Source organism: Canis lupus, chromosome 15 (assembly GCF_003254725.2).
Source record: "Canis lupus dingo isolate Sandy chromosome 15, ASM325472v2, whole genome shotgun sequence".
Taxonomy (NCBI): Eukaryota; Metazoa; Chordata; class Mammalia; order Carnivora; family Canidae; genus Canis; species Canis lupus.
In genome coordinates, this window is record NC_064257.1 from 25249061 (window position 1) to 25261012 (window position 11952).

At 33.5% G+C, this 11952-nt stretch overlaps 1 long non-coding RNA gene across 1 annotated transcript in view; it reads left to right on the plus strand.

Annotated features, from left to right (window-relative positions):
* LOC112654891 (uncharacterized) overlaps positions 1 to 8473 on the plus strand; it is a 203410-nt gene extending 194937 nt beyond the window's left edge. Inside the window, exon 10 of the long non-coding RNA XR_007402539.1 lies at positions 7968 to 8473. This is a non-coding gene — a long non-coding RNA (uncharacterized LOC112654891). The remainder of the gene's footprint in view (positions 1 to 7967) is intronic.
* Positions 8474 to 11952: the final 3479 nt, after the last annotated feature.

The following is an 11952-nucleotide window of genomic DNA, read 5'->3' on the forward strand; positions in this document are numbered from 1 at the left end:
TATTTTCTTATTTTTTCCTGTCATCAAGCGGTGAATTTATAATTTCGTGTTTGTGATATGGTATCTGTTTCCATGGGAATGGATGTAAATAGAGCATATGTAGCACTATGGACTTGATCCAGCTAAAAATATTTGTAGAAGCCTGAAATGTGAGGCTGTATACAGCCATGGATTTGCTCTGCCTTGGTGGCGATGTCTTCATTGAAAATGTCAGCTTTCTGTGAAACTCAGAAAGTAATTAAAATGGCACAGAAGGGGACAACTCTGAAGAGGTAGCTTCTCGGCCACCTGAATTAGGTTGTTTGGTTTGTTCCTAAGGATGTTTGGCAGGTTTTGTGTATTACTGACCATAATCAGGTAAAATGTTCCCTCCAGATCCTTGCTTCAGAAGTATGATTTTTAACTACAGTAGACAAAGACCTGGGAACACTATTAGGGAGAAGTAGCACTTTCTTGTTAAACTATTGCTTTTAAATTCTTGGTTAAGCACATGTAAAGTTTACAGAGAGACAGGGGTGCCCTGTGGACTATGAGTAACATTCACTAACATGAAAGTGCTAGTTTAGGGGCCAAACAAACCCTCCAAGAAAACTAGTATTTGATGATAAAGGTTGTTTACATGATATACCAAATTTTGATTGAGAATAGAGGTGTTTTTCTTTTGAGAGTAGAGTTTCTTTTTTTTTTTTAATTTTTATTTATTTATGATAGTCACACAGAGAGAGAGAGAGAGGCAGAGACACAGGCAGAGGGAGAAGCAGGCTCCATGCACCGGGAGCCTGACGTGGGATTCGATCCCGGGTCTCCAGGATCGCGCCCTGGGCCAAAGGCAGGCGCTAAACCGCTGCGCCACCCAGGGATCCCGAGAGTAGAGTTTCAACACTTTGTGTATTTAGTTCAAATAAGTATCCTTAAGAATATGCTTGGAATTTTTTAAATTTTAAATTTTTTCAGCTTTATTGAGATATATTTGGCATATAGTGTAAGTTTAAAGTGAACAAGGTGATAACTTGATACTCATATATTGAGAAACAATTACCACAGTAGGGTTAGTTCATACCTTCCTCACTTCATGTAATAATAATCTCTTTTTTTCTGGTGTGGCCATTAAAAATCTATGCTAGCAGCAACTTTCAATTATATAATACAGTATTATTAACTATCACGACTATGCATCAGATCCCCAGAACATATTCATCTTAAAACTGAAAGTCTGTACCCTTTGACCACCATGTCATTTCCCCTAACACTCAGCCCCTGGCAACCACTATTCTGAGTTTGATTTTTTTTTTTTAATTTCAAATATAAGTGGTATTGTATAGCATTTATCATTCTCTGAATTATTTCAGTTAGCATAATGCCTTCAAGGTCCATCCATGTTGTTGCAAATGGCTGGATTTCTTTTTTTCTTGTGACTGAATAATATTTCATTGTGTATATGCATATGTATGTTTATTATACATAAATATGCACGTATGTATGCACACACATCTTTACCAATTCATCTGTAGACAGACACTTAGGTTGTTTCAATGTCTTGACTATTGTGAATAATGCTGCAATGAACATGGAACTGCAAAAATCTTTTCAAGACCTGATTTCAAATATTTTGGACAAATATCCAGAAGTAGGATTGCTGGGTCATAGGGTAGTTCTAGTCCTAAATTTTTGAGGAATCTCCATACTGCTTTATAATGGCTACACCAATTTTCACTCCTACAAACAATGTATAAAGGTTCCTAACACTTATCACCTGTCTTTTTGATGATAGCCATTATGATAAATGTGAGGTGATATCTCATTGTGGTTTTGGTTTTCATTTCCCTCATGATTAGTAATGTTGAACATCTTTTCATGTACCTCTTTGACCATTTTTAAGAAGTCTGTTCTAGGAAAATGTCTATTCCATTCTTCTCATGTTTTAATCAGGTTGTTTTTTATTTATTTGCTATCAAGTTGTATGAGTTCTATATATATTCTGGATATTAACTTCTTATCAAGTATTTGGTTTGCAAATATTGTCCCCATTCCAAAGGTTGTGTTTTTATTTTGTTGATTGTTCCTCTTGCTGTGTAGAAACTTTTTGATATAGTCCCATTTATTTCCTTTTGTTTTTGTTGCTTGTGATTTTGGTGTCATATCCAAAATATTGTTGCCAAGACCAATATGAAAATGTTGTTACTTATATTTTTCTCTAGGAGTTAACACAGTTTCAGGCTTTATGTTTAAGTCTTTAATCCACCTTGAGTAAATGTTTGTATATAGGATAAAATAGGGGTCCAATTTAATATTTTATATGTGATTATTCAGTTTTACCAGCACTATTTATTGAAGAGACTATCCTTTCTCCACTCAGTATTCTTGGCTTTTTTGTGAAATATGATGTGACCTTATAGGGGAGAATTGATTTCTGGGTTGTCAATTCTGTTCCATTGGTCTATGTATCTATTTTTATGCTCATATCATACTGTTCTGATTACTATTGCTCTATAAAATAGTCTGATTAGGAAATGTGATGCCTCCAGCTTTGTTCTTCTTTGTCAGAACTGCTTTAGCTATTTGAGGTTTCATACAAATTTAAGATTGTTTTTCTATGTCTGTGGAAAATGACATTGAAATTTTAATAGAGATTGCATTGAATATATAGGTGTCTTTGGATTGGATGGATATTTTAACAATATAATGTTTCTAGTACTTGAACTCAGGATATCTTTCCATTTATTTGTGTCTTCTTCAATTTCTTTCATCGCCTTATATTTTTCAGTGTACAGATATTCCTCTCCTTGATTAAATTTATTTCTAAGTATTTTACTGTTTTTCGTGTTATTATAAATGAATTTTGACCCATTGGTTGTTCAGGAGTGTTATTTGCTTTCCACATATTTATAAATTTTCCACTTTTCCTTATATTGTTGATTCCTAGTTTCATAACATTGTGATCAGTAAAGATACTTGGTATGATTTCAGTCTTCTTGAATTGGCTAAAATTTGTTTTGCGACCTATCATATGACCTATCCTGGAAGATGTTCCATGTGTCCTTGGAAGACTGTATTTTGCTGCTCTTTGTTGGAATGTTCTGTGTGTCTGCTAGATCCATTTTGTGTAAGTATAGTTCAAGTCCAATGTTTCTTTATTGATTTTCTGTCTGAATAATCTAGCCATTATTGAATGAAGGATATTGGAGTCCCCTACTAGTATTGTATTGTTGTGTACTTCTTTCAGATCTGTTAGTATTTGTTTAATACATCTGGGTCCTCTGATGTTTGGTGTATATATATTCATAATTGTTATATACTTTCGGTGAATAACCCTTTATCATTATATAATAACCTTCATTGTGTATTAATACAGCGTTTGGCTTAAAGTCTATTTTGTCTGATGTAAGTATAGCTGTATCTGCTCTCTTTTGGCTTCCACTCGAATGAAATAACTTTTTCCATCCCTTCACTTTGAGCCTATGTATATTTGAAGCTGAAGTGAATCTCATGTAGGCAGCTTATAGTGGGTCTTTTTTTTTTCCGTCCAGCCATTATAAGCCTTTTGATTAGATAATTTAATCCACTTGCATTTTGAGTAATTTTTGTTAGTAAGGAGTTACTAATATCATCTCATTTATTATTTTATGGCTATTTTATAATCTTGTTTCTTCATTTGTTCTTTTCATTTTCTCTTGCTTCCTTCCTTTGTGAATTGGTTTTCCATGGTGATATGCTTTGATTCTCTTCTTTTATCTTTGTGTATCTGCCGTAGATGTTTGCTTTGTTATTCCCATGAGGCTTAAATAAAACATGCTTAAATATGGAAGTCTATCTTACATTGATAACAATTTAATTCTGATCACATACCAGAAGTTTACCCTTTTACTCCCCCTCCCATTTTTATGTTTTTGATTCACAATTTACTTATTTTTATATTAGGTATTCATTAACGAATTATTGTATCTATAGATATTGTTAATAAGAGACTTTTGTTCTTATAAAGGATTTTGCTCCTTTAGCCTTTACACTAGAGTTATGTGTTTAATACACCATCATATTACAGTATTAATGTATTCTGAATTTGACTATATACTTGCTTTTAGCAGTTATGTATTTTCATTTTTTTTTTTGACTATAATAAAGTCTATACTTTAAGACTATCATAAGACTATAATAAAAGTAACTGGTACATTCGTAGAGCGCTCGACAGTTCATGAAGATTTTTTTTTTTTGTGGGTTTATTTTTTTTTATTATTTATTTATTTATTTATTTATTTATTTATTTTTAATTTATTTTTTATTGGTGTTCAATTTACTAACATACAGAATAACCCCCAGTGCCTGTCACCCATTCACTCCCACCCTTCGCCCTTCTCCCCTTCCACCACCCCTAGTTCGTTTCCCCGAGTTAGCAGTCTTTACGTTCTGTCTCCCTTTCTGATATTTCCCACACATTTCTTCTCCCTTCCCTTATATTCCCTTTCACTAGTATTTATATTCCCCAAATGAATGAGAACATATAATGTTTGTCCTTCACCGACTGACTTACTTCACTCAGCTGTATTTTCATTTTTTGACATTACTTATTAGCATCGTTTAATTTTAGCGTTGAAGAATTCCTTTCAATATTTCTTATAAAGAAAGTCTAGTGGTGATGACCATTAGTTTTTCTTCATCTGGAAGTCTTTTTCTCTCCATTTTTTTTTAAAGATTTTATTTATTTATTCATGAGAGACACACACAGAGAGAAAGGCAGAAACATAGGCAGAGGGAGAAGCAGGCTCCATGCAGGGAACCCAACGTGGGACTCAATCCCAGGTCTCCAGAATCATGCCCTGGGTTAGTGGTCCTAAGCTGCTAAGCCACCTGGGCTGCTGAAGGAGACAGCTTTGCTGGACAGAGTATTATTGGTTGGTTGATTTTTTTTTTTAAAGCTCTTTAAAAAAACGTAATATATCATTACGTTCTCTCCTGGCCTGTAAGGTTTCTAAGAAATCTGCTGATAGCCTTGTTAGTTATAAGCCTCTTTTTTCTCACCACCTTTAAGATACTTTTAAAAATCTTTTGCTGTTTAATAATTTTATTATAATTTGTCTTGAAGAAAATCTCTTTAAGTTGAGTTTGTTTGGTGGAATATGAACTTAATGAATGTGTATATCCAAATATCTCCCCAATTTTGGAAATTCTCAATCATTATTTCTTTAAATAAACTTGCTTCCCCCTTCTTCTCTTCTACAGGACTGCAATAATTAGAAGATTATTTTTTTTAATGGAATCTCAAATCTATGCAGAATCCCACATAGATTGTCTCCACTCTTTTCCATTGTTTTATTGTTGTTCTCCTTGAACTACATAATTTTGAAGGCCCTATCTTCTAAATCATAGATTCTTTCTTCTACTTGGTCCACACAGCTGTTGATGCTTTACTGCATTTTTAAATTTTATTCATTGTATTATTTAGCTCCAGAATTTGTTCGGTTCTTTTTTGTGATTTTTATATATTTGTTAAACCTCTCATTTTTCTCATGTATTATTTTCCTGATTGTACTGAATTGCCTTTCTGTGTTTTCTTGTAGCCCATTGAGGTTCAGATTTTTAAAATCCTTGTATTTTGAATTCTTTATCAGATTAACCACAGACTTTCATGGTTTTGGTGTGGTTCCTGGAAGATTACTGTGAAACTTTGGTAGTGTCATGTTTCCTTGATTTCTTATATTCCTCAAAGTCTTGCACTTTTGTCTTTACATTTAAAATAGTAGTCGTGTCTTCTACTATTTGCTGACTGACTTTAGGAGAGAAATAATTCCCATCAACTGTGCTAGGCACTTGACAGCTTTCTCAGACCTATTTATATGGTGCCCCCATGTTCCTTGCTCCACCTTGTGGCAAAATTCTTAAGTTTATATGCCTTTGTTAGTCCTGCAGTTTACCTGCTGACAGCCTCTCTTTTGATTTCACAAGAGCAGAGGTAAAACTCAAGTTTGTCATCTCTCTCTGACCCATAGATTTGGGCTGAATTTCTTCATGTGCTCATTAGCTGCCTGTCAAAGCTTGCTATTACTGCTATTGAGAGCATGAATCAGGGATCTGGTCATATGGTATGGGGTGTATGTGGGATAGGTAGCAGATAACTAGGGCTTCCCATTTGTCATTTGCGGAAATCTGTCTGTGATGTCCCCAGCTATTATAACTATGCTTCTTGATAGAGTCTTTGTTGTGAGGTAGCAGGATCTATGCCCTGTTAATGGCCTCTAAGGGTCCTATCTACTACTCTGCCAGTTTCTTTCTGTCCCCCAGTGATATAGTTCATGACTTAGTGCTCTGCATTAGGCAAGAGAGAAATGGGCCTTTTTGGCAGTGTCCTGCACTAGGGATTCCAGGTACTCACTTACAGCTTTTGTTTCTCCTCAAGAATAAATCATGGGCTGAGGTCTTTCTTTGCACTGAGCTGTGCTACTTTGGATGTGGAGTGTTGCAGATAAAGTCAAACTGTTCCTCTTGCCATCTTTAATGTATACAAACCTAGAATTCTTGTTGTTGTTCCAACTGTTCTGGAGCTTCTCCACTGAATAGCTGTACTTCCCACAAAGGCTCTTTCATCCATGGGAGATTGCCTAAGAGAAAGTTGGCAAAGGACTCCTGGACGTCATTTATAGATCTCTGCATCGTCCACAGCTGGGACCAAAGTGGGTATGCCTATTACTCAATGGAGGTGGGAAAGATTCTCTCTGGATCTTGATATATGGTGTTGAGTTCCACAGCTCCTATAAAGTAATTTTGTCTGTGGATGGATGCCAAATTATTGATGTTGTGGGGAGTGATATGATGAGCGATGTTTTATTCAGCCATATTGCTGATGTCACTTAAGGGAGATCTTTCATTCTGGTTTACAAAAAAAGATATGAAAAGATTATCTTAGGACAGTTGAAACTTAACTACAAAATGAACAACTATTGCATTTGCTATTAATTAATCTTAGTGGACACATGTGAGTTACTGCTCCATACAGATTATCCTTGTTTCCTTATAGCAATCCCTGAATTGACTGGAATTGTGTCTATCCCCAAAACTTGCTGAAGGATTTCAATGCTTAATCCAAACATATAACCTAGTGATTGCATCAGGGAATGGTAAGAGTAGTAGATTATATTATTTTGGCAAATATTCATATACTCATACCCATATGCATGGATTCTTCTCATCTCAATGATGTTCATCTTGGTCATGTTTTGGCCCATGCAAATAGAATGTGATCCATGCCACATCCAAGCAGTTACTTTAAATGTGATCTTTTTTGTCTGTCAGACTACAGGTGTATTAGGATTCAAAGGCAATGAGGGGCAGTTTTATAGAATAAGGCATTTAGGGCAGCCCGGGTGGTTCAGCGGTTTAACACTGACTTCAAAAAAAAAAAAACAAACAAACAAACAAAAAAACAAAAAAAAAAACACTGACTTCAGCCCAGGGCCTGATCCTGGAGACTTGGGATCGAGTCCCATGTCAGGCTCCCTGCATTGAGCCTGCTTATCCCTCTGCCTGTGTCTCTGCCTCTCTCTCTCTCTCTCTCTCTCTGTGTGTGTGTGTGTCTCATGAATAAGTAAATAAATTTTTAAAAAAGAATAGGGATTTCTTTTAAGAATTTGAAATTATACAAATGTAGAAAAAGATTTAAAAATTGAAGGACTAGACAAAGATTTTTGAGAATCAGAGAAGTCACTAATCAATTTGAGAAGTCAAGCACATCTAACCATGGAAGGGAAAGACTGTGGGGAGTTCATTTGCCATGTGCATCTACAACCAAATATTTACTGGTGAGCTTGAGGTCTCTATTGGTCAATAGGATAGCACTTAGGAAGGACATTAAATTTAGAGCAAAAAAGAGCAAGAATAAACTAGAGTACACCTAACACTGCCCCATTTACCATAGTGGTATAGTATTTTTATATTCTTCAGAGAGTAATGCCCACTGTTTCACTTCTCTCTTACAGATATCAAGCAAAATCTTCTGTCCAACTTTAACATGGAGCTCTAGAAGTCAGGAGATTTTATAAACAGTTCTTAACAAGGATGAAGAATACAAGATATTGAAATAAGTATATGTCATTTTGGGATTACTTCTTCAACTTTGATCAAATGAAGAATACATGAAATGGAACCATAGCTGGCATAGAGTTTCAGCTAATCAGCAACTCTCACACAACATGAACAAGAAATAAGTATTTAATGTAGCAAGTCACTGAGCAAGTTGGGGTTGTTTGTTATTTTAGTTCACTTGATGAATAGTGAAACAGATACTGGAAGTGAGAGGTTTTCTAAACCAAAAGCCAAAAGTGTGTATCACTTCTTTTATTGTTGGCTAGAGAAGAAACAAATCTAGAGAAAGAATGAACTGTATTTTCAGCAGTATTTCATAAAATACACAATGGATAACTTGGATGATATATAACGACATAATAAAATTGAGGCTTTACATGAACATTTTTTTAAAAAAGAATCTTCCTAGTGTGAGTTGGTTGTTATTTATCAGCTGCATTTAATAATGATCTATGAGAAAGACATGAGTTCATAAAAGGATTGATTTTTTTTTAAAGAAAGGATGAAAATCAGAATAGGGAACTTTTGAGACTTACAGATTGGAAAACAAAACTTTTTTCCTTAACATTTAAAAGAAAATAATGATAATTTATATAAACCACAAAATCTATTTAGTATTAATATTAAGACAGCCTCAGAGCAAAATAAAAAAAAAATCATGGGGAGACCATCTACTTTTTGTTAAGTCTTTTGAATAGATTAATGTGGACCCCAGAAAAATTCTCTGAATTAGGCAAAACAGCTCAGTAAAAGAGAATAAGAATTATCTATGAAAGCCTAAATAAAGTAATGACTTAAGCTGAGAGAGACATAGGCATATTTTAAAAAGAATTGTAAATGTGTCTACTGGTATAGGGATTTTAAGAATCAGACAGATAGTAAGCCACTGAAATTTTTGAGAGAGCTATGTGACCAAAGGCAATATCAGCCTGAATTAAAACCTATGGCTTTAAACAGCTTTTAAGGGTCATGATAAAAGTGGCAATTATATCAGGAAGACAAAACAATTCTAAATGTTTATGAACACAATAACAGAGCTACAAAATACATGAAGCAAAACCTGAAAGAACTAAGGGGATAAAAAGAAAAATTGACAAAGATAACTGGAGAATCAATTTGCCTTCTTTCAGTTAACTGAACAGTAAATACAAAATTAGTATTGTTATAGAAGATCTGAACAATATCATCAATCAACTTGACCCAATTTACATTCAACAAACACTACTAACAATGGCATTATATGCATGTTTTAAGTATAAAGGGAGTATTCACCAAGATAAAACATATGCCAGAGAATAAGATCACTCTGAATAAGTTCCAAAGCATTGAAATCTCACAATGTATATTTAATGACAATAGAATGAAATTAGAGATTAAAATTAGGTTAAGAAAATCTCAAATATTTGGAAAGAAAATATACTTCTAAGTAATCTATATATCAAAGCAGAAATCATCGGCTATATTAGCATATAAAATCACTTCACACTTAATAGTAAAACAAAAAAGTCAAAATTTGTGGGATGCAACTGATTCAGTACCTAGAGGAAATTTGTAACTATTAACACCTTTCTTGGAAAATAGTGGAAACTAAAAATAAAATATCTACATATTCACTTTGGAAGCTAGAAAACATAGTAAATCCAGTGCAAAAAGTAAATAAATAATAATAGAATCAGAAATACATAATATAGAAATCATATAAATAAATAGAGAACATTTATAAAATAAAACTTGATGAAAAAAATAATAAAATTGATTAAGAAATTAAAGTTTTATTAAATAACTCTTTTCAATGTAGAAAACTTCAGTTTAGCTGATTTTGCTAGTCAATTTTATGAAACATTTAAGAAAGGCATACACCAATATTACTAAACTATTTCAGGAAATAGAGAAGTAGGGAATTCTTCCCAACTCATCTAATTAGGCCAACATATTCCTGAGACCAATGCTAATGAAGACATTACAAGAAAATTAAAGAAAGTATCACTCATGAACATGGAAACAAAAATCCTTAAGAAAATATCAGAAAATTAAATTAGCAAAACATAAAAATGATCTGACTTATTTGAGTCATTTCCATGAATGCAAGGTTGGTTCAATAGTCAAAATTCAAACACTGTGGTTAACTATATTAACAGCATAAAGGATAAAACCCATGTACATGTGACAAAATTCAATGTCTATGATATAAACATATATTAGAACCATAAAAAATTTTAGTTTGCTAAAGACATATACAAAACATCTTAAGCTAACATAATATTAAATAGTAAAATATTAAACATTTTCTATCAAGATTGATTGAACACAAGTATGTCTGCTATCACCACTTCCATTCCTTATTGTATTTAATGTCCTAGCCCACTGCACTAAAGCAAGAGAAAAAAGAGACATAAAGATTGGAATGGAGGAATTAAAACTCTCTCTCTAAAGACAATATTATCTATGCAGAAAATCACAAGATGTCCACCAAATACTACTATAATTATGTCAATTCAGCAGACCCACTGGTAGAAGACCAATATATTTTAAGAGGTGTTTTTACTACAACTGAGAAATGGAAAATCAAATAAAAATGTAGAGGCATTTCCAGTATAAGAAAAAGACATAAAATATGTAAATTAAACAAAAAATGAGTGCAAGAACTGTAAACTAAAAATTACTAAGCAGTGCACAAAGAAATGAAACACAATGTAAATAAATGAAGAGATATATCAAAACCGTGGGTTGGAAAATTCAATAAATAAGATGTTCGCTCTCTCTAAATTTAGCTGAAGAGTCAAAGTTCTAACAACAAAAATTCCAGGAGAAACTTTTTGTCCATTGGTTGGAAACATAAATTATAATTTAAAATTTACATGGAATGTCAAGGACCAATAGCCAAAACAAGTTTTAGAAAGAAGGGAAAAATGGTGCTCTTTTCCAGCCTTACTTCCAGAAGTACTCTATGGAAAGACACAGACTGATGGAATAGAAGAGAGATTCCAGAAACAGACCCACACATATATTATTAATTGACTTTCAACAAAGATACCAAGGTAGTCCTTTGGAAGAAATGATAATTTTTGACAATAATGTGGAGACAACTGGATGTTTGCATGAAAAAAAATAAACCTTGACAAAGTGTTTTATATAGAATATATTTGCTATTAATTATAGGCATAAGTGCAAATTTTAAAAATATAATATTTTTACAAAAAACATAGTGGAGATTCTTTGTAGCCTTGGAGTAGGCAGATTTCTTAGGCCACAGAAAATACTAAGCATTTAAACAACAATAAATTGGGCTTTGTTAAAATTAAACATGTCTTTTCTTAAAAAAACACCATTCTATTTATTTTATAGTATTCTACTAAGATTATTTAGAACATATGCATTATTTTGTATACATTATTTTTAACAGCCCAAACTTAAAATGACATAAATTTTAATCAACAGAAGTTATGAACAAATTGTGTGATATTCATAGTTTGGGATACTACTCAGCAATAATAAAGGATGGAACTGAAAAAAAAAAATAGAGGAATGCAGCAAAATGGGTGAATCTCTAAAACTTCCTTAGGGACAGAAGCCAGACACAAAGAGTATAAATAGTATGATGAGGGTCAGCAAAATTTTTCTGTAAGATTGTATTTTAGGGGATCCCTGGGTGGCTCAGCGGTTGAGCGCCTGCCTTCGGCCCAGGGGGTGATCTTGGAGTCCTGGGGTCGAATCCCACATTGGGCTCCCTGCATGGAACGTGCTTCTCCCTCTGCCTGGGTCTCTGCCTCTCTCTCCCTTGTGTCTCTCATGAATAAACAAATAAAATCTTAAAAAAAAAAAAAAAGATTGCATTTTAGGTTCTGAGCCATATGATCTGTTATAACTACTCAGCTCTGC